Genomic DNA, 26449 nt, shown 5'->3' with positions numbered 1-26449 from the left:
GAGATAATAATCATAAGGTATTTCTCTGCTATTTCCACAGATATTCCACTGAAGTTGGATAAGTATATGGATATGCAGAGAATGGAAGATATTGATTATGTGTGGCAGATAAGAGTTTGTTTTGGCATCATGTTTGGCACAGACATTGTTGGTAAAATAACCTGCTCTTGTGCTGTACTGTTCTACATTCTATGAAGTTAATGATGTACAACAGGAATAAAATCTAGAAAATTAATGGGAAAAGTCTCTTACCCACGGGCAAAGTAAGTACAAGACAGAGGCACACAGAGGTGGGGCCGTGTGGGCAACAAAGCATATCCTTCCCACCCTTTCATTGGCAGTCAATGTCAGTAAAGATATCTTTCTTGAGAAGTTATGCGGTATAAATTACAGAATATTTGCAGCAACAGACATGGTATTGTTGACACCAAGAGTATTGTTTACAGTTTTGGTCTCCTTATCTAAGGAGGATTGTCTTTCCATTGGAGAAGTTTTAGACATTCACCAGATTCATCCTGAGATGAAATGGTTGTGTTATGAAGAACAGCTGATCAGGTTGGGCCTGTACTCATTGGTGTTTAGAAAACTGAGAGATGATTTTACTGAAACCTTTAAGATTCTGAGGTGCCTCATGGTGGAATCAAGAACTGGGCGGCACAGTGGCGCAGCTGTAGAGTTGCTGCCTTACATCGCCAGAGATCCGGGTTCAATCCTGACTAGACAGAGATGAGGAAGAAGTTCTTTCAGTGTGTTGTGAGTATAAAATATTCTATTGCAGAGAATGGTGGAGCTGAATCATTGATTATATTCAAGGTCAAGATAAACAGATTTTTTGTCTATTGGGGAGCTATGGGGAAGATCAGATAAGACACGATTTTACTGAATAGCAGAGCAGACTCAAAAGGCCATACGGCATTCTCCTCTAGTTTCTTATATTCATCTTCAATTGTTATATCCTGTTAACTGGACTGCTAGTCTCAGACACTGATCAATTCACCACATCCCATTACTCACTTTAAAACAATATCTATTCATCACAACACCACCACATATCACATATTTGCATCTGATAGCTTGCACATGTTTCAGTTATTCAACGGTTACAGCCACATCATCCAAATGGAATGCCATGACACACACCAAATCATCTCTCTGGCCTACAGTGGTGGTACGCAACTGGAGTCAGCAAGGGTTTACCACAAAATGTTAGGCGTGCCTACATGTCACTAAGCCATAGAGGAGTTAACGTCAGCCAATATTAGATGGCACATGGCCAGCATCTAAACTCATCAAAAATGAATGTGTTCTCTGAACTAACCTTACTCTGTATCTCACACCTTCCACTCAATCCACACTCCTGATTTAGCTACAGCAAGTTATAGAAACATACACATCTAATCTTCTTCCCCTGCACCCACCTACAGTGCACATTCACATAATCAAGCATGACTACCTGACCAGGAAGGGAAGAATATCTAGAAGATGAGAATGATGAAGACATAGCATCACTTGATTTCACACTCACAGCTACCAGCTCAGATACTCTTACTGTATAATTTAGAGGCTGGATCAGAGGTGGAAATTGCATGTGGTGCGTCCCAAGTCAAGGTGCAATCAGTGGAGGGCATAAGGATAGTGCATATCCCAGCTTTACAGAGGATGACTGCTCACCTACTACGGAGGATGTAGTTGAAGATTTCATTGGTGCTGGATGCATGGAAGACATGATGAAATGATCATTGCATTAGGAAAGCTTCTAACCTTAAAGATGGCGTCCTACTCCAGCATGACAAAAGATTTTGTCAAATTCAACAAATTTGCAAGCTATCAGATGGGAGGTGTGCAATGGCGTATGCGGTGGATCGACATCATTGGAAGATAAGTAATGGGATATGATGAAATTGGGTCTTTTAAAAAAATTATCACAGAAACCTGGATGATCTTTATCTAATATTATTTCAATGTGTCAATGTTTTGTGCACGATCAGGCACTTACACTGATTCACCTTTACTTCAGTTTATAAAAATGATATAATGTATTTGGCCTGTTAGGTCATACAGACATTTATTAAGTAGGGACCATTAGAATATAATTTTGCTAAAAGAGGGGAAGACTTCCAAAAAGATCAATTAAATTGATCAGGTCCACGCACACGCGCACGCACGCACGCGCACACACGCACGCGCACACACACACACACACACACACACCTGTAGTCCCAACCATGATGATCTCCTAGTCAATGCTGCAGCTGCCATTGTACTATAAGACTCTTAATAGCCATTGCTGGTTCTCTCTTGTTTCAACTGAGGCAACTGATGAGGGGTAAGCAAGTGTGGGGGATAAAGTCATTTGGCCCTCATACGACTGAAATTAGTTGAGGCTGATTGTTGCTTAGTCCACAATTCAACAGATTCTCATCATAGTTTAGAAAATTGAGAGGTGATATTATTTAAAAATAGATACAATTCTGAGTGGACACAGGGGAATATAGAATGAGGAGGCATAGTTTTGAGGATGTGGAGATGCACACTTAAGGTAGATATGCAAGGAAGTTCGCAGAGATCAGACTGTTGTGTATCTTTGGAATTCTCTATGTCAGAGAGAGATGGTTTGGCAGTCATCTATGAATATGTGCAACAGTTGCAAGCTATGAGATGGGAGGTGTGCAATAGTGTATGTGGTGAATCGAGATCATAGGAAGATAAGTAATGGGATATGCTAAAATTGGGTCTTTTGTTTTAAGATTATCACAGAAACCTGGCTGATCTTTAATATTATTTCAATGTGTCAATGTTTTGTTCACCATCAGACACACTGATTCATCTTTACTTCAGTTTATAAGAATGATATAATGTATTTAGTTAGGTCATAAATACATTTATTAATTAGGAAACATTAGTATATAATTCTGTTAAAAGAATGGAACATTTCCAAAAAGATCAATTAAATTGAACTTTCCAAATATATTTTGTCCACCATTTCTCCAAGTGACTGAAACATTCAATTATCATCAAAATTAACAATGTGTGGTCAAAATTATTTTATAACATCATGAAACCTAAAATGCAATCTTTCATTTGTTTGAATGGCTATATTCATGTTTTCATAAGAAGTATAAAGTCCATCTCAACATCTGGTTTTGAAGCTTATATTCTGCTTTCCAGCTTTTAGTTTTTCACTTTAAGGAAATGTCATAGTTTTCAATGAGATTAGATGTGGAAAGGTATACAATTTCTCACCAAGCATTAATAGGATATTCTCATTGGGTCTGATCTAATTCATTCTGCATGATATTCTTCCTTCCAGCTGATCATAAAACACAACTGCAGAGCAAGCTGCATATATTCTATTATCTCTCCAGGCATCCAATGCAGAGATATTACTCAATGAAAGCAAGATGAACAAATGGCTAAATCTTTATTTCAGCAATGAATCTATTTTCACATTTTAAAAATCTTTTAAATTCAGTAGCTACAGTGCCCTCCATAATGTTTGGGACAAAGACTCATCATTTATTTATTTGCCTCTGTACTCCACAATTTGAGATTTATAATAGAAAAAATCACATGGGGTGAAAGTGCACATTGTCAGATTTTATTAAAGGCCATTTTTATACATTTTGGTTTCCCAATGTAGATATTACAGCTGTGTTTATACATAGTACCCCGATTTCAGGGCACCATAATATTTGGGACACATGGCTTCACAGGCGTCTGTAATTGCTCAGGTGTGTTTAATTACCTCCTTAACGCAGGTATAAGAGAGCTCTCAGCACCTAATCTTTCCTCCAGTCTTTCCATCACCTTTGGAAACTTTTATTGCTGTTTATCAACATGATGACCAAAGTTGTGCCAATGAAAATGAAAGAAGCCATTATGAGACTAGGAAACAAGAATAAAACTGTTAGAGACATCAGCCAAACCTTAGGCTTACCAAATCAACTGTTTGGAACATCATTAAGAAGAAAGAGAGCTCACCAATCGCAAAGGGACTGGCAGGCCAAGGAAGGCCTCCACAGCTGATGACAGAAGAATTCTCTCTATATTAAAGAAAAATCCCCAAACACCTGTCCGACAGATCAGAAACACTCTTCAGGAGTCAGGTGTGGATTTGTCAATGACCACTGTCCGCAGACTTCATGAACAGAAATGCAGAAGCTACACTGCAAGATGTAAACCACTGGTTAGCTGCAAAAATAGGATGGCCACGTTACAGTTTGCCAAGAAATACTTAAAAGAGCAACCACAGTTCTGGAAAAAGGTCTTGTGGACTGATGAGACGAAGATTAACTTATATCAGAGTGATGGCAAGAGCAAAGTATGGAGGAGAGAAGGAACTGCCCAAGATCCAAAGCATACCACCTCATCTGTGAAACACGGTGGTGGAGGTGTTATGGCCTGGGCATGTATGGCTGCTGAAGGTACTGGCTCATTTACCTTCATTGATGATACAACTGCTGATGGTAGTAGCATAATGAGTTCAGAAGTGTATAGGCACACCCTATCTGCTCAAGTTCAAACAAATGCTTCAAAACTCATTGGCCGGCGGTTCATTCTACAGTGAGACAATGATCCCAAACACACTGGTAAAGCAACAAAGGAGTTTTTCAATGCTAAAAAATGGTCAATTCTTGAGTAGCCAAGTTAATCACCTGATCTAAACCCAATTGAGCATGCCTTTTATATGCTGAAGAAAAAACTGAAGGGGACTAACCATCAAAACAAGCATAAGCTAAAGATGGCTGCAATACAGGCCTGGCAGAGCATCACCAGTGAAGACACCCTGGAACTGGTGATGTCCATGAATCGTAGACTTCAAGCAGTCATTGCATGCAAAGGATATGCAACAAAATACTAAACATGACTACTTTCATTTACATGACATTGCTGTGTCCCAAACATTATGGTGCCCTGAAATGGGGGGACTATGTATAAACACTGCTGTAATTTCTACATGGTGAAACCAAAATGTATAAAAATGGCCTTTATTAAAATCTGACAACGTGCACTTTAAGTACATGTGATTTTTTTCTATTACAAATCTCAAATTGTGGAATACAGAGGCAAATAAATAAATGATGGGTCTTTGTCCCAAACATTATGGAGGGCACTGTAGTTAATACTTTATATTTCATCAAGTATGCATTCTTAATGTTACATTCTTAATGTAAATATGTAGGTTGATATTTTCCCTCCTTTGCCATCTCCTCCTCCACTCACTGGATGCTCTGACATTGTGCATTGAAAATTGAAAATTTAGCAGCCTGCATACATACCTAATACAATTTTTTGCAGTACCAGATAGAAAGATGTGAGTGTGTTCCCAAAAAGGTAGAAAGTTTTGTTGTTACATTTAAATCTGTCTCAGTACAACCAAGAGTCTGTTTTTGGAAGGATTTTCCAAAGCTTGAGAAATCTAACAGCTAAATGGAGACATGAATAACCCGTTGCATTTTATATTTACTTTACATGTTTACATTTCCAAACATCGTAGAAAGAGGCTATTTACCGTCATGTCTATGCCGGCTTTCATATCTATCCCCTACACTATTATTCTCTTTCACATGTCCATCAATTTTTTACTCATTCTGCTACCACACACATTCACTAGGGTAATTTGTCGTAACCAATTAGCATGTCTTCAGGATAGAACATATAGTACAGTAGACGAACAAGCACTTTGGCCCAAGATGGTCTGTGCTGACCACAATGTCAATTTAAGCCAATCCCATCTGCCTGTATGTTGCCTACATCTCCACATTTGGTGCCTGTACATCTCCCTGTCTAAATACCTCTGAAATGTTGTTATTATATCTTCCACCAGCTCTCTGGTAGTGCATTCCAAATACCGACCACTCTTTGTAAAAAAAATCATACATTTTAAATCTCCTTAAAATTTCCCTTCTGACTTTAAAGCTATGTCCTCCAGTATTTGGAATTTCCACCTTGGGAAAAAGACTGATTATCTACCCTATCAATGCCTGTCATAATTATATATACTTATTTCAGGTCACCCCTTCAGCCTCCAATGCCCTAAGAAAACAATCAAAGTTTCTCAAACTTCTTCTTATAGCTAATACTCTCAAATCTAGGCAGCATTCTGGTGAACCTGTGCTGTACCCTCTTCAAAGCCTTCACATCTTCCCTGTATTGCAGTGATCAGAACTCCACACAGTACTCCGATCGTGGCTGAACCAAAGTTTTATATAGGTGCTACATGACTTGCCAACTTTTATGTTCAAAGCCCCGAATGATGAAGAGAAGTATGATGTACACCTTCTTTACTGCGTTGTTTTCTTGTACTGTCACGTTAGGAGCTATACATTTGCACTCCGAGATCCCACTTTACATCAATGCTTTCATTTTTAGTTTTAGAGACACAGCGTGGAAACAGGCCCTTCGGCCCACTGAGTCCACACCGACCAGCGATCCCCGCACACATTAACACTATCCTACACACACTAGGGACAATTTACACATACACCAAGCCAATTAATCTACATACCTGTATGTCTTTGGAATGCGAGAGGAAACCGAAGATCTCTGAGAAAACCCACAAGGTCAAGGGGAGAACGTACAAACTCCGTACAGACAGCACCTGTGGTCGGGATTGAACCTGGGTCTCCGGGGCTGTAAGGCAGTAACTTTACCGCTACGCCACCATACCGCTTTGAAAGATGCTGATATTTATTGTCTACTTACCCTTACATTTGACCTCCCATCACACTGTCTGGATTAATCGTCATCTGACATTTCTCCACCCATATTTCAAACTGATCTATATCCTGCTGCATCCTTTGACAACCATCCTCACTATGAAAATGTATGTATCAGCTGCAAACTTACTAATGGGCCCTCCTACATTTTTGTACAAATTATTTAAACATCTCAAAATAACAGAGGTCCTTGCACTGAGCCCAGTGGAACACCACTGATTACAGACCATCAGTCAAAATAAACCCGTCCGCCACTGCCCTCTGACAAGCCCAAGATAATTTTGAATCCAATCTACCAAGTCATTGTGGATTCCACATACCTTAATCATGAGATCCATGATTAATGTGCCTCAGTCTACCATGAGGGATGTTGTGCAATGTTTTACTCAAGTCCATATATACAACATTCACTGTCCTACCCTCATCAATAATCTTCGTGACCTCAAAAAACTCAATCATGTTTGTGAGAGATGACCTCCACCAGTCAAAGCCATGCTGACTCGCCCTAAACAAGTCCATGCTGTTCGGATCTGTGCAGATTCTAACCCTAAGAATATAATAATAATAATAATAATGCATTACATTTATATAGCGCTTTTCAAACACTCAAAGACGCTTTACAGGGATTTCTAGAACATAGCATATAGTCAAATAACATCCCTAAAAATGTATCTAAGGCTGGATAATCCATATTGCTCTTCTTAAACAAAGAGAACCTGCTTGGAGCATACTGTCACAGCCACAATAATCTCCTATCTCAATAACCTGGAATAGATCCCATTAGGTCATGGGGACTTATCCACCTTAATATTCTTCAAGAGACCTAACACTTCCTCCTTCTTCATATTAATATGACCTAGAATACAGGCATAGTCCTCTCTGATCTCATTATCTTCCATGTCCTTCTCTTAGGTGAATCTCAATGCAAAGTACCCATTTAGTACCTTGCTCACTCTTTCAGGCATAAATTAACTTCTTTATCCTTGAATGGTCCTACCCTCTCCCAGTTCCTGTTATACTTACTGTTATACCTATCTCTGATGATCTGCCTAGAACTCCAAACAGTATTCCAATTGTGGCCGAACCATTGCACATTGATGCAATCACTAGGAAAGCTCACCAGTGCCGTTACTTCTTCAGAAGTTTGAGGGGATCCAGCATATCATCAAATACTTATAAAACTTCTATAAGTGTATGGTGGAGAGCATTCTAACTGCTTACATCATGGCCTGGTTTGGAAATTTGAACACTTGGAAACTAAGGAGGCTGCAGAAAGTGGTGGACATTGCCCTGTCCGTTACAGATACTAACTTCCTCATCATTGAAAGGATATACAGAAAGCGCTGCCTCAAGAAGGCTGCTAATGTCATCAAAGACCTACATCACTCTGGTCATGCTTGTTTCTTACTACTATCATCAGGAAGAAGGTACAGGAGCTTGAGCTCTGTTACCTCCAGGTTTAAGAACAGCTTCATATGATCAACCATTATGTTTTTGAATACCTTGTGCACCCTTACCACAACCCTTCGTCAGCACCGAACCACCATGAACTTTGTACTACTACGGTTTCTCTGTGTACTTTGTTTTTTACATTTTCAGGATCGTTGAAATAACTGATTTATTGGGCGGGGTTTTCTGTTGTTGCACCTAATGTGTTCATAAAGCTGCAGCAGGTAAGAATTTCATTGTTCCTATCAGGTGCGCATGACAAATAAACAGTCTTGATTAGCCTTCCTTCAATTTAGTATTTTTGATCCAAGGTCCAGTCATATCCTTATTCATAACTATCTGGAAATATGGAATTATGATTAATGTTCCCAAAATGCTCTCCCATTGAAACTCCAATCACCTGGCCAAGCTCATTTTCCAATGCATGGTCTAGTGCCCCTCTTCTCTGATTGAACTATCTACACACTGTTTCAAGAACCATACATACCTGTTCCTCTATCTACCACTATCTTAGAGGAGGCTTACAGTATAATCCCATCATAGATATTTCACCTTTCATATTCCTGAGCTCCACCTTTTGTGCCTCATTGGATGAGCTCCCCAGGATGACCTCCCTAAATGTAGTCTTCCTGATCAGTAATGCAACTCCCCACACCCCAACCCCCACCTACTTCTTTTACATCCCTCCCTATCGCAGGACCGTTTAATCCCTGCGCTGTTGAGCTGCCCGCTCTTCTCTCAACCAGGTCTGTGTAATGGCCATACCATTTGGGAGGCAACTGGGACAATTGGAGGAAACCAATGTGGTCACAGAGAAATCTTGCAAACTCCACACTGATAACACAAAAGGTCGAGATCAAATTCCCCATTGCTTGAGCTGTGAGACAATAGTACAATTTGCTGCATTACTCTGCCATCCTTTAAGGATCAGAAAATAACAAAATGGCTCTTTGTCCCACAAGCAAACTCTTGCCCTGCCTTTTACCAATCACAGGCGCCCTTTGTTACGGTGATCAGCTAACCTCAGCTTTCTGACTAGGTCCCATGACTGTCTCGGTTTCCCACTAAATCACATGCTGAATTATTTTTTCTTCTCCTCAATGTTTTTTTCCCCTATGTCAATGCCTTTGAGAAAGCAAGGGATTTCCACACACATTGGCCGTGAACTGCAGTTGAATATATTTGTAAATCAGTTATTTCATCACATGCTCAGGAAGATCTGAAGCTCAAAATACATCTCAATCAACACCAAAATACGCATCTTTAACTCCAATGTGAAGCAGGTAATGCTGTATGGACCAGAGACATGGAAAACAACAAAACACACAACAAACAGGCTGCAAACATTCATTAACACCTACCTCAGGAGACTACTAAACATCTGGTGGAGAAACAAAGTAAGCAATATGGACCTGTGGAAAAGAACAAGCCAGGATCCCATTGACTTACAAATTCGAAGGAGAAAATGGAGTTGGATTGGTCACACCCTCAGAAAACCTGCCACAAACATCACTTGGCAAGCCCTGAAATGCAAAAACAAAGGAAAAGAGGTCGTCCCAGGAATAGCTGGAGAAGAGTTGTCCAGGCAGAAATGTCTGGGAGGAGGCTCAACTGGGGAGATCTCGAAAGAACTGACAACAACCGTGTGAGGTGAAGAAGAAGAAGTTATTTGATCCTTCGAAAATTCTTTTACCAGGCATAGATGAATGTCTTGGAAAGACTGATCATTAATGTGTGCATTATCATACAATGGTGTGACAGACATAACATAATAGCATAAAATGTAACGATGGGCTTAACCTTAATTACTTTCCTGAAATATAAATACATAATACCTAAATCAATCAGAATTTACAGGCAATGTACATTATTTTAATTTCTGGAACTTAGGTTACATCCAGTTCAGACTGTTGGAATTCATTTCCTTTCTCTATCACTATCAGGAATACTAGATATGAAACCTTGTTGGTCACAAACTCGTCCCTAGTAACTTTGGGATACATTGCTGTTGCGGTTACGGTGGTGCAGCGGTAGAGTTGCTGCCTTACATCGCTTGCAGCGCCAGAGACCCAGGTTCCATCCCGAGTATGGGTGCTGCCTGTAAGGAGTTTGTACGTTCTCCCCATGACCACGTGGGTTTTCTCCGAGATCTTTGGTTTCCTCCCACACTCCAAAGATGTACAGATTTGAAGGTTAATTGGCTTGTTATAAGTGTAAATTGCCCTACTGTGTGTAAGATAGTGTTAATGTGCGGGGATCGCTGGACGGAGTGGACTCGGTGGGCCGAAGGGCCTGTTTCTGCTCTGTATCTCTAAACTAAACATTGGCACTAAATTATCAGTCTCATCAAGATGTCAGAAATGGAATAGAAATCTCACTTATGTAGCATTGCAACATTTCTTTGGCTGGAAGGCAAAGGAATGAGTTTTACTTCACAGCAATTGTGCAAAAGCATGGGATAAATGTACTTCCTGGATGGAATTTGAATATCCAAACTTTAGTGTTTGCTTATGAAGTTCAGTGGGGAATCCAGTCACTGAAACACCAGTTGGTCAAGATTTCTGTTGACTCAGTTGGTGAACCAGGAAAGCCTGTTTACTTGATACACATTGAACATATCACTGCATTAAAAAAAGCAGCATACTTAAATATTGCTATTCTTAATCATTTCTGGTTTGAGATGCACTGCCACTTTCACCTTGAAAATAATTGGTTTTAATTACAAATGGGGGAGTGGAATGATAATAAAAGTTAAATTCCGCTATCAGGTTGGAACATTGAAAGATACGTTTACATTCGTAGCACTTTAGGACTAATTTTATTAATTTTTTACTCCTGGATGTAAAATGGGCAGACAATATAGTCAGATTCACTGCATTCATTTAGGATTATTTTGGTTTCCTTCCAGGTTCAAAACAGACCCTACATCTACAATGCCTTTTGTGTGAAGTCAGAGAAGGTTTTGATATTCTCCTGGCTCAACCTCTTATTGCAGAGGTCCAGTTGTGCCCAGAAAAGGCTATACATTTTAAATCGACTGCCTTCAGATATACATATAGACGACTTGTAAGCAAAAGCAGAGATGTCAGATGCTTGATAGAAAGTTAGGAATTGGGAATTTTCGGGGCTTTATTGCCTTTGAACTGCCGTCCAATGACACGCAGATAGCCCTGAGATTGGCGGTCCGGCCTGTAGCTTCAGTACCCCGCTGCATGATGCAGTGCTCTGTCAGGGATTGTAGCCAGACCAAGTGCCATTGATGAGTCGGCAGTGGAGCGAGTTAAAAGTTTAAAATTCCTGGACATTAACATCCCGTACGATTTATCCTGGACCCAGCACTAAATGTAATCATGACAAAGGCATGGCAACACCAAAACTTTATTAGCAGTTTAAAAGGATTTAACATGTCACTGAATACTCCAACAAACTTCCATATATATACTGTAGAAAGTATAGGAAAGAACTGCAGATGCTGGTTTAAACCGAAGATGGACACAAAAAGCTGGGTCAGACAGCATCTCTGGAGAAAAGGAATAGGTGACGTTTCGGATCGAGACCCTTCTGATGTTAGACAAATCAATATTCACACTGCTGGGTTGTAAAAAGTACACTGACTGGTTGTATCATGTCCTGGTATGGCAATTCCAAAGCACAGGAATGCGAGAGTCTTCAGAGAGTGGTGTTCTCAGACTGGCCCATTACAGGCAAAGCCTCCCACCAATATTGAAAGAATCTTGATGAAGCGCTACCTCGAGAAGACTCAGGTAGTGACTTTCCAGCCTGGAGGTAGAGCAGAAGAGCAATGGGAAGGTGTAAAATAGCATGTAGGAAGGAACGGCAGATGCTGGTTTCAACCGAGGATAGACACAAAATGCTGGAGTAACTTAATGGGACAGGCAGCATCTCTGGAGAGAAGGAATGGGTGACGTTTTGTGTCAAGACCCTTTTTCAGACTGAGAGTCGGGGAGAGGGAGATAAGGAAGTGTAAGGAGTGAGAATGAGACATCAAAGGGGGTGGAGATCAAGGAAAATGTAGAATAGAAAGGTTTAAAGGACCACCCTTTCACTGGCACTGCAGCTTATAAGAAGTGAAGGCATTGCGGAGCAAAGTATTGGGAGTGGCCATTTTGGGAGAGGCTGTGTGTTGTGTTCCAAGTGCTCAGTGTGAGGGTCAGTATTGAGGCTTTGACTCAAGAGGCCTAGTCCATGAGGCTGAGCAGTGGATGATGGCAAGATAGGATCAAGTCTTATTTTCTGTAACTTTCTTACTTGGTCTAGGTGCTATCGGTATGGCAGTTAGTGTGTTCTTCCAGCAGAATGTGGGAAATCAGGGAAATTTCCAGTGTCCCTGTGGACTATAGCTGCAGGAATTGCATCCAGCTACAGCTTCTGACAGATCGCGTGAGGGAACTGGAGCTGCAGCTGCACAGCCTCATGACCATGAGAGCGCGTAGATAGGAATTATAATGAGGTGGTTACATCTAACGTGCAGGCAGAATGTGGATGGGTGACCACCAGGAAATATAAAGGGAGTAGGCAGGAATCTCCAGTGACCATTTCCCTCCAAAACACATGTACCCTCTTGGATACTATTGGGAGGGTGGTGATGGGGGGGGGGGGGGGTTGATGTGTGCAGGAGAAAGCAACATTAACCAAGTCTGTGGCACCAAGTCTGGCTCTGAGGCACAGCGGGGTAGAGAGAAGCCAGACAGGACTACAGTGATAGGGGACTCTACAGGTGTGTGGCTCCAACATGCATTACATCCAACAACTGATTTTGCAGCACAAATGCCAAGGGATCTTAAGGCTCAGCTCCCTCACAGGTCTCCATTGTGAGTTCAGTGGCAGAGAGTGGTTGGTCACTGTTGGCAGTGCTCGTCAAGCATGTTTGGGTGATTATCTGGGTCCCCAAAAACCTAAGTACATTGGAAAAGTCAGGTAGAATTGCTCGTGCTTCCAACCACGGGTTGAGCTATTAACCTGAGTTGGTTCTAAATTTTCAATTGTCTTGCACTCTTTTTTTGTGACTTTAGTGGGAGCACTGCAAAATCGGCAGAATAGCAGGATACACTGAATGGATATTTTAGCAGTTCCACCTGTCTCATGGCAGAGAAGTACCAATGGAAATTCCAAAGATTTGCACTTTACACGACACAATTTACATGAAAGAAACATTATCTTAATTTAGCGATTCCTTTCAGGTGGACGAACTTTTATTTGTTTGTATTTTTTACTAAAATTACACCCAATTCCTCTGATCCACTCTTTATGCCATATGGCCATTGATCAGCAGGACGGATGCAAGGAGTCATGTTTCTAATTTCAGTCCATAATAACCAGACGAACTACGTGAATAGACATGGATAGATTAATGATAGCAAGCATGATCTGTAAACTAAACTTCAAAACCTTTCTTTTAGCAGCACCAACTTTGCCCTGTGTGACATATGGCATTCAAATTATCATGTTGCCATTTCAAAAAAGTAATTCATACTTTATAAAGTCAGCGATTATTATTTGTAACTTAGTATACAAAATTCATACTGTTTGAAAATATTTATGTCTTCCTCTTGCTGTTTCAAATTACTTTAATTGTCCAGCTATTTTACTATTATGTGCTCTTTATTCAATTTGTTATTCTTTACTGCTATTTTGATAATTTGTGTTATTCCTGTTATAGTAACACCTCATAGTCCTAGTGCTTTCTCTATTTCTTCAGAGAAAACAGCAATATTCAATGAAGTGAGCAGAGAAAATTAAATAAATGACATGACAGATAAATAAACCAATCAATAAATAAGCAATCAATGAAGAGAATTATTTTTTACAAATAGAAAGGGATGTGTGAAAAACATCGGAGAAGCAGAAAAATGAAACCGATATAAACATCAACAAGATTATGAGGAAGATCAAGAAGCGATGCCAAATGTTGTTCATTTACTTTGCTTATTAATTCCTGAAGTGGTAGCAACTTATAAACTCCTTTAATACCAGCAAGGCAAAGGAGCGAATTATTGACCTCATGACGTAGCCCAGTCAGCATCAATAAAGCTGAAGTGGAGATGCTGAAGAGCTTCAAGTTTCTAGGCACAAATATCACCAACAATCCAACTTAGGCAGACCACATTGAAGCCATGGCCAAGAAAGCACACCAATGCCTCTACTTCCATAGCAGACTAACGAAGTTCAACATATCACCAACGGCTTTTACCACTTCTACAGATGCACTGTAAAAAGCATCCTATCGGGATGCATCACGGCATGGTTTGGCAACTGCTCGGACCAAGAGAACGCTAAATAGCATAGGGTTGTGGATGTAGCCCAGCCCCTCACACAAGCCAGCCAGCCTCCTCCCCTCGCCTAGACAACATCTACACTTCATGCTGCCTCTGGAAAGCAGCTAACATACTCAAGGACCATATTCATAAAGGTCATTCCCTCCCCTCTTTCATTGGGCAGAAGACACAAAGGCACGTACCACCAGATCCAGGAAGAGCTTGATTTGACCGAATAGCACGCAAGGTTTTTCATGGCACCTCGGTACATGCGACAATAATAAAATTATAATAACCAATACCATTTTGCACCCATTAAAACGTTATGGAGCTTTTCTCTGTTATATCAACCACATGCAACAGCTGCTAGTGTTAATACTGTGAGCACACTATCATTTAGATGCATCTGTGTCATGCTACCGGCTTCCAACTTCAAAGTGTTAATTGTACCCATTTAAAAAAATAATATTGTTTATATTTATACTTTTAACTATAAAAATAACAGCAAAATTAATGTCCTAAAAAAATGGATTCAAGTATGCAAACATACTCCGGATAAATTATGCAACATTCTGGTCAATAATTTCTTACTATGAACCTAGATGTTCCTGCCTATGAAAGTTGAGATTGCATAATAGTTTCTTCCTTATTTTAAAAAGGCATGATCCTGCATATGTTACAGAAGGTAGAAAAAAACGGAACGAAGAAATATTACATAACTTGGTTTAGCAATTTGCCAGCATTTCACTGCAGTTAAATATTTAGTCTCATTTTTGTGTTGTCTATCGTGTAGTTTGACATGTTTATTCTTCCAGACCATTTATAATTTTTGAGATGACAGGCCTGGCAGGAGGCCAGTTTTGTGGCAGTCACTATGAAATTCAACAAAACAGTTCGGATCAACTCATGGTCTAATTTCTCACCTTTCCTTTGAGGAAACACTCAGTATTTCCTCAACATCTTGAGTAAAAATATGGCTAAGATACGATGTGCAGGGTATGAAGAGCCACATTCAGAAATCATGGCCTGTGGGCAAAATGCCTTTGGTTTTAATATGATACAATATCATACGATATAACTTTATTTATCCCAGGAGGGAAATTGATCTGCCAACAGTCATAACACACAAAATACATGAAACATGAAATTAAAGTGACGAGTGGAAAGGATTGGGGATGTGCAAAGATTGGGGGGGGGGGGGGGGGGGGAGGGAAGTCAGTCTACCCCACGACAGAAGGGAGAGGAGTTGTACAGTTTGATAGCCACAGGGAAGAAGGATCTCCTGTGGCGTTCTGCACTGTATCTTGGTGGAACCAGTCTGTTGCTGAAGGTTGGTGCTGAAGGAATAGATGGTTGTTTGAATGCTCTTTATGTTGATACTGATGGGGATAAATTTGATGGTGTCTGAAAGTTGGGGTGGGATTGTATACTACAATTAATCTGATTGCAATGCAGACAACAAAATGCTTTATTTTGCCTTTTTTTGCCAGTGGTTTTGGAAAGCAGCCAGTGCTAATCATGTAATTAATTGCAGCCACATGCGTCAGCTTAGGTCCAACAGTAATCTACTATAGTTAATGTTTGTCTTCTCTGCTTAAAGCTAGCTTGCATCTCCCCGAATGGCTGAATGGGAGATACTGTGTGGTTATGGCAGATGTTGGATGTTGTGTAGGAGGTGAATTTGACCTGGAAAACATTGAGGATTGGCGTAATATCATTGAGAATGGACACCAGGGCGATTTCAGATGGTGGCTGCAATGGTTTAAGTGGAGGGGATCCAAAATTAGATGAGAAATCCATTATCGACTGTGGACCAAAATACATCCTAAGGCAGTGACTGCAGGTCGGGCTGGAGGTCTGAGGACCTGGATGCACTGCATGCAGCGATAGATTCAATGACTTAATTTGGGGTCAAAACCAATGGATGCATCTTCCATTGCCATTTGATATCAATCACATCCTCGCTTCAGATGCTTCTCATCGCATGGCAACATCCCCACAAATCTTCCTGTAATTACTTATTCCATGAATACATGTGCTTCAAGCTACTCCCACACATTTCACACTGTCGTAGATTTCACACCCTTTTCCATCCCCTTCCACGTATTGGCAGCAAATGAAATTGCTATCTTCAGTTACTTCTCCAGCAATATTGGTGCATGCAACCGAGTCTAATATTCTTGTTGTGATAAGGGGAAAAGAAGAAAACAAGAACATTGTTTTCATGTAATTGGCTTCTGAAGCCAGAAGAAATGGCTTCTGGGTAACCACTAGATCAAATGGTGAGTTTTGGTGAGTTCATGATCAGCTCTTTGGTGAGTTCATGATCAGCACTGAAGTTGAAACCAGTGAAGATGACGGCATTGTCACACCTAATTCCCACGTCACCACCACTCTCAGCCTGCAGGCTCAGGACCGTGAGTGGGGGGGAGGGGGGTGGGGGAAGATCAAAGGAGAACCCAGCATAGGGGATCGCTGTGAGGGGGGGGGGGTTGAACAAAGAAGGAACTGGAGTGGTGGGATGGCAGGAAGGGGGAGGTTATGGGGGGTTAAACAAAGGAGGACCTGGCGTAGGATACTTTGTTACTTTTCCAGCGCCCTTTATGTGGTGACTATTTGCAGACATTGGGTATGCAAGCAAAGAAATTTACTGCAACTTGCCGCATGTGACAATAGTGTATTGCATTCAATTCAATTCAATTCCCTCTCTTTGGATTGACAAGTTGTTGTAAGCCTGGGTTTCTATCTTCTCCCACTTTACCCCCAATCCAGTCAGATGAGTGTGCATGATGGGACTCCTGGTGCTCTGGGAGATGTGCATTTAGTGTCGAGGAGCAAAAAAGAAGCTTTGTGAAGCCGTTGGAGCCTTCCCCTTCCAGCACAGCAGTGGTGAGCAACTTTATTTGCACCCTTGTGGAGTCGAGCATGTTTTATGACATCTAACCATTGCCAAGCAGCACAAACAAAATTCTCCCAAGTGTTGCAGCAAAAGCTCAGATGAAGGTTCTGCCTTCATAGCCGAGGGATTGCAGCATGCAAAGGTGCTTCCAGAATGTCACGCCAACCAGGAATCTGTCCTGCAGTTGTTAGAAAGGATTGCTGATACCTTGCCCCAGGACTGACAACGGCCCCAAAGAGCACAACCTTGTCCTATGACTGTGAATGTATTCCTACTCCCTGACATTCTGCCAGTGCTGTGGGTGTTGCCTGTCAGCCAGCCAGCACGGACTGTTCTCACCCATGCTGGGATGGCACGGTTAGTAGACACGACCTCTCTGCCTGGAGCTGCTCAAGGTTAACCTCCAAGCCTGTTGACATCTGACACCTCTGAAAGCACCAGAGCCTGACAACTTAACAGCCACTGGGAAAGGTGAAGCACGGGGGAAGGCCAATGCAAATGGAATGCAGTTACTATGGTCACGTACAACAGCGATGCAGTTTGTATATTGTACAGCATGATATTATTTATACATTTTGTTTAGTATGTTTACGTTGTAATAGCCTTTACCCTTGCTCTGTGCCAAGCAAATGCTATGACAGTCAGTGGCATTCTGCTGACCAGTGTCTTTGCGTTCTCAGATACTGTTTTACACTTGACTTCGTTCTTCACATAAATCCTGCTTTGGAAGATGATATCTAGATAGGCTGTCCCTTCTCTTCTTCATGACGGGTTATATTGCAGCTGGATGCTGACGGAGTGGAAACCTTTTTGGTTACAGCACATGTCAGAGTTAGTAGCACCTGCAGAATTTTTGTTCAGGTTGTGCTCCCAGCAGAGATCTGTGCTTTTGTTAGACACAAAAAACTGGAGTAACTCAGTGGGTCAAACAGCATCTCCGGAGAAACGAATAGGCGAATTAGAGGCAGGAAACATGTTCCCAATGTTGGGGGAGTCCAGAACAAGGGGCCACAGTTTAAGAATAAGGGGTAGGCCATTTAAAACTGAGATGAGGAAAAACTTTTTCAATCAGAGAATTGTGAATCTGTGGAATTCTCTGCCTCAGAAGACAGTGGAGGCCAATTCTCTGAATGCATTCAAGAGAGAGTTAGATAGAGCTCTTAAGGAAAGCGGAGTTAGGGGGTATGGGGAGAAGGCAGGAACGGGGTACTGATTGAGAATGATCAGCCATGATCACATTGAATGGCGGTGCTGGCTCGAAGGGCCGAATGGCCTCCTCCTGCACCTATTGTCTATTGTGACGTCACCTATTCCTTTTCACCAGAGATGCAGCTTTTTCTGTCTATCTTTGGTTTAAATCTGCATTTCATTCCTACACAATCTGTCCTTTTGTTTCTTGTCTGTCCCAGGAAGAGACTAAGGAACATTATTAGAAACTGAAGTTAAAATGGACAACGGTGTAAAACCCCGCAGCTGTGACGTGGAAATGAACAAGTATAAAGGCTTGGACTAGACGGAATTTGTTAAATGTGTCCAAGAAAGGTTCTTTAATATATAAAGAGCCCTACTAGCAAGGGCACAATGCTGAACCTCCTCTTTAGGGAACAGGGCAAGGCAAGTGACTGCAGTGTCAGCAGGGCAGTACTTTGGGACCAGAAACCATAATTCTATTAGTTAAGTTAAGATCCTACATTGGGCCAAGGCTGATCTTGGAGGCACTGGATGGAAACTTACAGAGGTCGACTAAAAAATCTGTTTGCAGGTAAGAGGACAGTTGGCAAGTGTGAGTGAGGCTTTGTAAAGTGAAATAGCAAGAGTACAGGGGCAGCATGTTCCTGCTAGGGTGGAGGGCAAGACTGGCAAATTTAGTGAACCCTGGTTAACGAGTGATGTTGAGAGTCTGGTCAGCATAATGAAAGAGGCATACAGGAGATTTAGGCAGTCGGGATCAAGCGGATCTCTATGCAAGTGTAAAAAGTCTAGGAGTATACTTAAGAAAGCAATCAGGAGGACAAAAAGAAGACATGAAATGGATTCCAAATTGACTTCAAGAAAGGAGTCAAAGGGTAGTTGTGGACGGTTTTTCTCTGATAGGATGCCTACGACCAGCAGAGTGCAATAAAGGTCAGTTGTTTGTAATTTATGTTGACGATTTAGATGACATTGTTAGTTAATCTTCAGGTGACACTAAAATTGCGGGTATATAGTGGACAGTCAGGGAGAATATCTAAGTTTACAACAGGATCAAGATCATTTAGGAAGGTGGGCCAAGCAATAGCAAACTCTGACAAGTTTAAGATTTTGCACTTTTTAATGTCAAACCAGGATAGGACTTACGCAGTGAATGGGAGAACCCCAGAGAGTGTTGTGGAACGGCGAGATCTAGGAGTACAGGTGTATGGTAATATAGGACGGATGTTATTAAGTTGGAAAGGGTACAGAAAAGATTCACCAGGATGTTAGCTGTGTTTGTGGGCTTGAGGTACAGGGAATGGTTGGATCGGCTGGCATTTTGTTTTCTTTGGAACACGGGAGGCTGCAACATGACTTAGGGATTGGATAAATTGAATGCTCACATTCTAAACCTAGAAGGCATGGGCTAAAGATGAGAGGGAAGAGATTATTGAGGGACCTCTGGGGCAACCTTTTCACTCAAAGAGTAGTCCTTAGAGGAAGCTATAGAACTGGATTCACTTACAACTTTCAAAAGATATTTGGGCAGATACATGGGTAGGAAGAGGATAGAGGGATACAGGGGAAATACAGGGAAATGGGACTAGTCTAGAATTCCAACTTCTACAATTTGGACTAAAGGGCCTATTTCTCTGCTGTACAGCTCTACGGCTATGTGCATTGGGATTCATTGCCAAGGTCTCTTCCACAGTCAGTGGCATTGTGATCCCTGCCTTGATCAACGTCCATTAGTGAACACACCAAGTGGCAGCTATCACTGAGGATAACCCTTCATGTGCAAGGCCAACGCATGAAGTGCACATATGTACTTATGCCATTCCACTTCCTGAGGTACATTCAGGAGAATAGCTTGTGGAACTCTGGGCAGATATGCTCTTCTGCCGAGAGACCTTCTTGTTTCACCCCCACCTCCCGTTTCTGGTCGAGCCACTCTGAATGCACTTACAGTCATCCTGTATTCCAATGGAAATGCCTACTAATAAACCCATACTTCAAGGCATTGGATTTGTTGAGAAGTAATGATGTCAGGAAAAAAATCCTGCTACACTACTCCCTGAAAACGTTTTTTCCAAATTGAACTAACATTTGAGAGCATCCAATTGCTGCAAAATCACAGCAACAGCTAGAAGAGATTAAACAACTCGTTTATATGTTTTGAATGATCCCTTTGAAAAATGGTGACTCTTTCTTCCCTTAGGGTAGCACGATGGCGAAGCGGTAGAATTGCTGCCTTACAGTGCAGAGACCTGGGTTCGATCCTGACGATGGGTGCTGTCTGTATGGAGTTTGTATGTTCTCCTCGTGACCGTGTGTGTCTTCTCCAGGTGCTCTGGTTTCCTCCCACACCCCAAAGACGTACAGGTTTGTAGGTTAATTGGCTTTGGTAAAATTGTCCCTAGTGTGTAGGATAGTGCTGGAGTATGGGGATCGCTGGTCGGCGCAGACTTGGTAGGCCAAAGGGCCTGTTACCGCACTGTATATCTAGACTAGACTAGAGATGAACCAAAGTTCAGCCAAGCGTGAGTTAGAGAGCATGATGGTTGGACTATTAAGCTCCAAAATGACAGAACACGTTTCAAGTTAGCATTACTATTTGATTAACTGGGTGATCTACCAGTTCTGCATGCATCCGTCAACCATTCACTATATGTGGGCTAGCGGTCATTGTCATCATCATTTTTACCTTTGATGGCACTGGTAATGGGCAAAAGGCGGTCATTAATGATTCTGCTTCAATACAGGAATTATGCTATTGATTTGGTTTAGTGCTATAAAATAATATAAACCAGGTTCTCTAATTTTGGGAAGGATCAAATGAACATTTAGGCAAATGTTAAATCATGAAATTGATCAGTGATAGTGTAAAATAATATAATACATTGTTTTGAAAAATGGAAGATATTGTTTGGCAATAAAAAAAGTGCACAAAGCTCTGAGGATGACCAGGTTTTTTTTTGATAGAATGCAACACCTAAGTAGAATGATGCCATGTTGTACCTGTGAAAGGGATTTGGGACATGAATAATCTCACACTGCCTCACAGCTATTTCCCAATCGTTGCAATGCTTGCAAGACCTGCTGAACAGCAGAGAGAGAAGTAAAACTGGAAGATGATTCACTAGCTTCCTGCGCCTCCTCAAAAGTGGATGGAAGGGTGGAAACAGGTTACTCTCTGCAGTAAAGGGATGGTACATGACTCACTCAGATTTAAGGGATGAAAAATAAATAAAATAAAGAATGGGGATATCATTTTAGAGGAGGATGGTGATACTATTCGTAGGCGACTGAATCATCCTGCCACAACCAGAGAGCAGTCCTGAACTACGATCTGCCTCTTTGGTGACCCTCGGACTATCCTTGATCAGACCTTGCACTAAAGGTAGATCCTTTACCTTGCACTAAACGTTATTCCCTTATCATGTAAATGGATTGATTGTAATCACATATAGTCTTTCTGCTGATTGGTTAGCATGCAACAAAAGCTTTTCACTGTACCTCGGTACACGTGACAATAAACTAAACATATTCAGTGACTAAAAACCAATGCAAAAAATGCTCCTAATCGTGAGGGTATGATTCTCTGTTGCTTGAAACCCATAGAAAAGTATGTGTTTTCTATTTAATCAAAAGAAGGCACAATCTAAGTGCTCTCCATGAATCCTTTTGAATGTTGAATGAAATGAAAAAATTAAGTCTGCTTGATAAAAAATATGTTCAATTGCATCTAAGACTGACTGCAGGTACATATGTTCTGTTGAACGTTGAAGACGTGAGTTAAGGCAACTTGACCATGAGTTATTTAACAAATAAATGTTATCATTTCATCTGCACCCTTTCATGAAATCCTCACTCTGCTCCAAATTGTTGTCAAGACACGAGTGGATGATATTGTGCGGCAACAAAGGAGTCAGCCTGACAACCATGTAGGATATGATTCAAGTGGAATTTGAATACAAGTAAATCTGGTGGGAAGATTTATAATTTTGATGTCGTGAGATGCAAATTGGTTCAATGTAGCACCCAGTTGCAGATTTATATTGGCACTTTTTACAGTGGTTTCTATACATAAATTCTTCAGTTGTACTAAATTACTTTTCCAGCACAAGAGGTATTGAGTCACACAGACATTAGTCTCAATGGATTGGTATATTGCTAAATCTCTGGTCTATTGCTGTCATGATATACATGTACAGTATATACAGCCAGGTGGAGATTCAAAAGCCTGGAAATGTAATTATCAAGCATTTTTAGGACAATTCAAATCAAGAGTTCATGATATTTAAGGATTCTGTGGAAGGTGCAAATACTCTTAAGAATTACTGACCTTGTTTTATATACTTAGTTTTTAATTATGGATTGGACAGATAATAGATAAGAATAATATCTATTACAATATAATCAATAGGTAAATGGAGGAATCTCTCTTTCTCCGATCTCTGATCGGACTTTACTGGTTTTACCTTGCACTAAATGTTATTCCCTTATCATGCATCTGTACACTGTGAATGGCTCGATTGTAATCATGTATTGTCTTTCCGCTGTCTAGTTAGCGCACAACAAAACCTCGATACACATGACAATAAACTAAAACTGAAACTGAAACTGAAACTGAAGGATGACAGTTTGCTCCACCCTCCTCCAATCTCCAAGATGTACATCAGCAATTCTAATAATCTGTTAGATTCAACTAATTATTGGAGTGCTGTTGGAAGGACACAAATCTGATATAACATGAGATGTGGAAGTAGTGCAATATCCCTTGACTCACTTAATATCTAATAATCTATTGACATTTGTCTTGAATATATTCAGCGTCTGAGCCTTCTCAACCTTCTTGAGTAGTGAATTCCAACTCTGGCTGATGATTTTTTTTCTTATCTCTAAGTTGAATGGCTGACTCCTTATATTGCAACTGTGACCCTTGATTTTAGACATACCAGACAGAGGAAACTCCTGCATCCGACCTTGCCAAGTGTCTAAAGATATTTGCATGCGTGGAAGAAGTTTTGAAAGTCCAAAGACACCATGTCAACTGCTTTGTGCGTATCTAGCCTGCTAGCTGCAACCGCAAAAATGAGAGCAGAATAATTGATCATGATTTCCCTTTCATGATTTCCTATGGAGACTCCATCCATTCCTAATATTGTTTTTAAATGTCCTGTACCATTTTCATTAGTTGTAGATTCATTTTGTGTCAAAATCCTGCATCAGGGCTAAAAGTGTAGAGGGGAGGGAGCCAGTATAAAGAAGTGGGAGGGAGAGGTGAAACAGGGGCTTATAGGTGATAGTTGAACCAGGTGAGGGTCAGGTGGGAGAGTGTGGCGGTAGAGACACTGAAGATGATATGAGGAGACACAAGAGGTTGCAGATGTGGAATGTAGTAAGTAAGGAACATGAAAAGAGAACGCAGATAAGCAGGGGGCAGGATGATGGTTGGATGGAATGAGGTAGGCAGTGTTGCAGTGGCACTTTTTTAGGTGCCTGAGCTGTCACTGGTGCCTGAGCGGCCGCTATTAAATTCCCCACTAGTTAAAATTCCCTGCTGTTCATTTTGGCTTTTTTTTACAGAGGTGCTGGAGTGGTGCTCCAGTGAGCTCCGGCAGCACTGAACCCCTGGAGGTAGGGGAAGGTAACAAAACTGGATAGCGGGGGAAGATGTGACTGATGGCGGGACCAGGTTGCAGTAGGTGGAAATAATGAAGGATGATGTGCTGGATGCAAATGTTGATAGGGTGAAAGGGGAGGACCAAGAGAACTCTTATCTTTTATCTGTTATGAGAGCAGTTTTGGTGGCGGGAGCAGAAGTCCAGGAGACGGTTAACATGTGAGTGAGGATTTCATCAACCACTGAAGAGGGGAAGCCATGTTTTCTTAAAAAAGGAGGACATTTCAGATGTTCTGGAACAGATAGCCTCATCTTGAGACAGAGACAGAAAGGGGTGGTGCCCTTACACAAATGACTTGGTGGGAGGAGGTGTGGTTCAGGTAGCCGTGGAAGTCAGTGGGTTTATAGTAAATGTCAGTAGAAAGTGTGTCTGCTGAGAGGGATACAGACAGATTCAGAAAAAGGAGAGGGGTGTCAGAAATTGTCCAAGTTAATTTGAACGCAAAGTGGGAGGGCACACTCAGAAGGCTAAATTATCTATTCCTGTTGTGTACGTTCTAGGTATAAGAAATAGGTACTTTAGGCCTGATGAATGCAGTGTGTTTTAACCTTCAGTAACAATTTCTAATTTTACTACACCTTGCTAGACTTGTGGCGACTCGACAGTGCAGAAAAGAGCTAGATCTTAAGAGCACTTTTTCCATGAAGTGCTTTTTGTTAGGCAATGCTAGCAACTTCACCGAGCCAGAAAGAGAGAAAAAATACATGTAGACAAAAGGATATTCAGACGCTGACATCTTGAGCAAAACACAAAGTGCTGGAGGAACTCAGTGGTTCAGTCAGCATCTGTAGAGGGATTTCGGGTACATATAGTAAACCTTTTAAAATGTGTAAATATTAAACCATTTCATTCTTTTCAAATATTTGCTTTCCCTCGTTCTCTTAAACCAATTTTCTTTCCCGATTTTACTTCAATTTTCTGTAATTGATACAAGGCATATTTATCTCTATTCCTTTGTTCCCTTGTCTCATAATCATTAACTCTCATTGTTTTAGGAAATGCGCTGTGGCCCAAATATTCACCAAGTTCAATTACACACATTATGTTGTTAACGGGCTCCATTTCCAACACGTTATCATTGAACCATTTTTCAAGCTGATGGGTTGAAGGTAACTAAATTAGAGTCTAATTAACAGAGGAGCATCCTGCTCAAGCAACTCCAGGTTCATTGTTGTAAGGTAATTAATAAGTGAACTCTTTATTTTAAAGTCTGTTCAATTGATGACCTATTAAGGTGAGGAATTAAAATTACACCACAGGATGTCTGTCATTTTTTATTTAAAGTATTAAGCACCTTGTGGGGATAAATGGGTTCCTTTCAGAATGGCAGGCAGTGACTAGTGGGGTACCGCAAGGCTCGGTGCTGGAACCGCAGCTATTTACAATATAAATTAATGACTTGGAAGAAAGTGATTAAAACTGATTGTGAATGATCAGCCATGATCACATTGAATGGCGGTGCTGGCTCGAAGGGCCGAATGGCCTACTCCTGCACCTATTGTCTATTGTCTTACGGCTCTATCTGGTGTTACTCCAGTGTGCCTATCCTTCCTGCCAATGAATGTAAATAACATTTGCAGCTGTTGTCCAATAGAGAAAAGTGATAATTTAAAAATTACAGATTTTGGTAATCTCAAATAAAACCTGAGAAAATGCTGGAAATACTCAGCAGCGAACATAAAGGTAGTCTAGCATAAAGGATTTACAACACGTATCCTATATTTTCATGAATGGAAATTTGTTCAAAGAATGTCATTGAATAAATGCTTTTCAAAGTATTTCTGTTCCACTGGTTGTATGCAAAAATGGAGCCCAGTGTTCAATTGTGGAAGTTGAGTATCGGTGACACAATCCAAAGGCAGGAGGGGCAATTTTAACCCAACCTAGCTGGTGGAGGAGGTGTGTGAGACCAATTAATATCAGCAATGTGGGTGGAAGAGCCTGTCTTGTGCTGCACTGTTGCACAATACATGTTCTGTGTTCTAATATCACCCGGGTTGGTGCAATGGAACATCACAAAAGTGTCTCCTCAGCCATATCAGTGTGCGCTTGGAATAATTATAGGGACATCTCTCCTTTGTTATGCAATTATATTACCTCGGATGTGGGTATACTAAAGCTCAGGGCTCCTTCTTAGAACATTCCAAGACATCACTGGTCTAAGCCACAATGATGGTGCATTGACTATTGTAAAAGCATATTGTAGATGCTGATATCTAATGGTTTCTGATTTTAACTTCTACAATT

At 41.0% G+C, this 26449-nt stretch overlaps 1 long non-coding RNA gene across 2 annotated transcripts in view; it reads left to right on the top strand.

Annotated features, from left to right (window-relative positions):
• LOC144596326 (uncharacterized) overlaps positions 1–26449 on the top strand; it is a 167402-nt gene that overhangs the window by 10518 nt on the left and 130435 nt on the right. Inside the window, exon 3 of one of the 2 annotated variants that reach the window (XR_013547587.1) lies at positions 41–307. The exons of the other annotated variant lie outside the window; for it this stretch is intronic. This is a non-coding gene — a long non-coding RNA (uncharacterized LOC144596326). Of the gene's footprint in view, positions 1–40; positions 308–26449 lie in introns of those variants that run through there. 2 annotated transcript variants of the gene reach the window in all.

This window comes from Rhinoraja longicauda, chromosome 8 (assembly GCF_053455715.1).
Source record: "Rhinoraja longicauda isolate Sanriku21f chromosome 8, sRhiLon1.1, whole genome shotgun sequence".
Taxonomy (NCBI): domain Eukaryota; kingdom Metazoa; phylum Chordata; class Chondrichthyes; order Rajiformes; family Arhynchobatidae; genus Rhinoraja; species Rhinoraja longicauda.
This window is presented reverse-complemented; position numbering and strand designations above follow the sequence as displayed.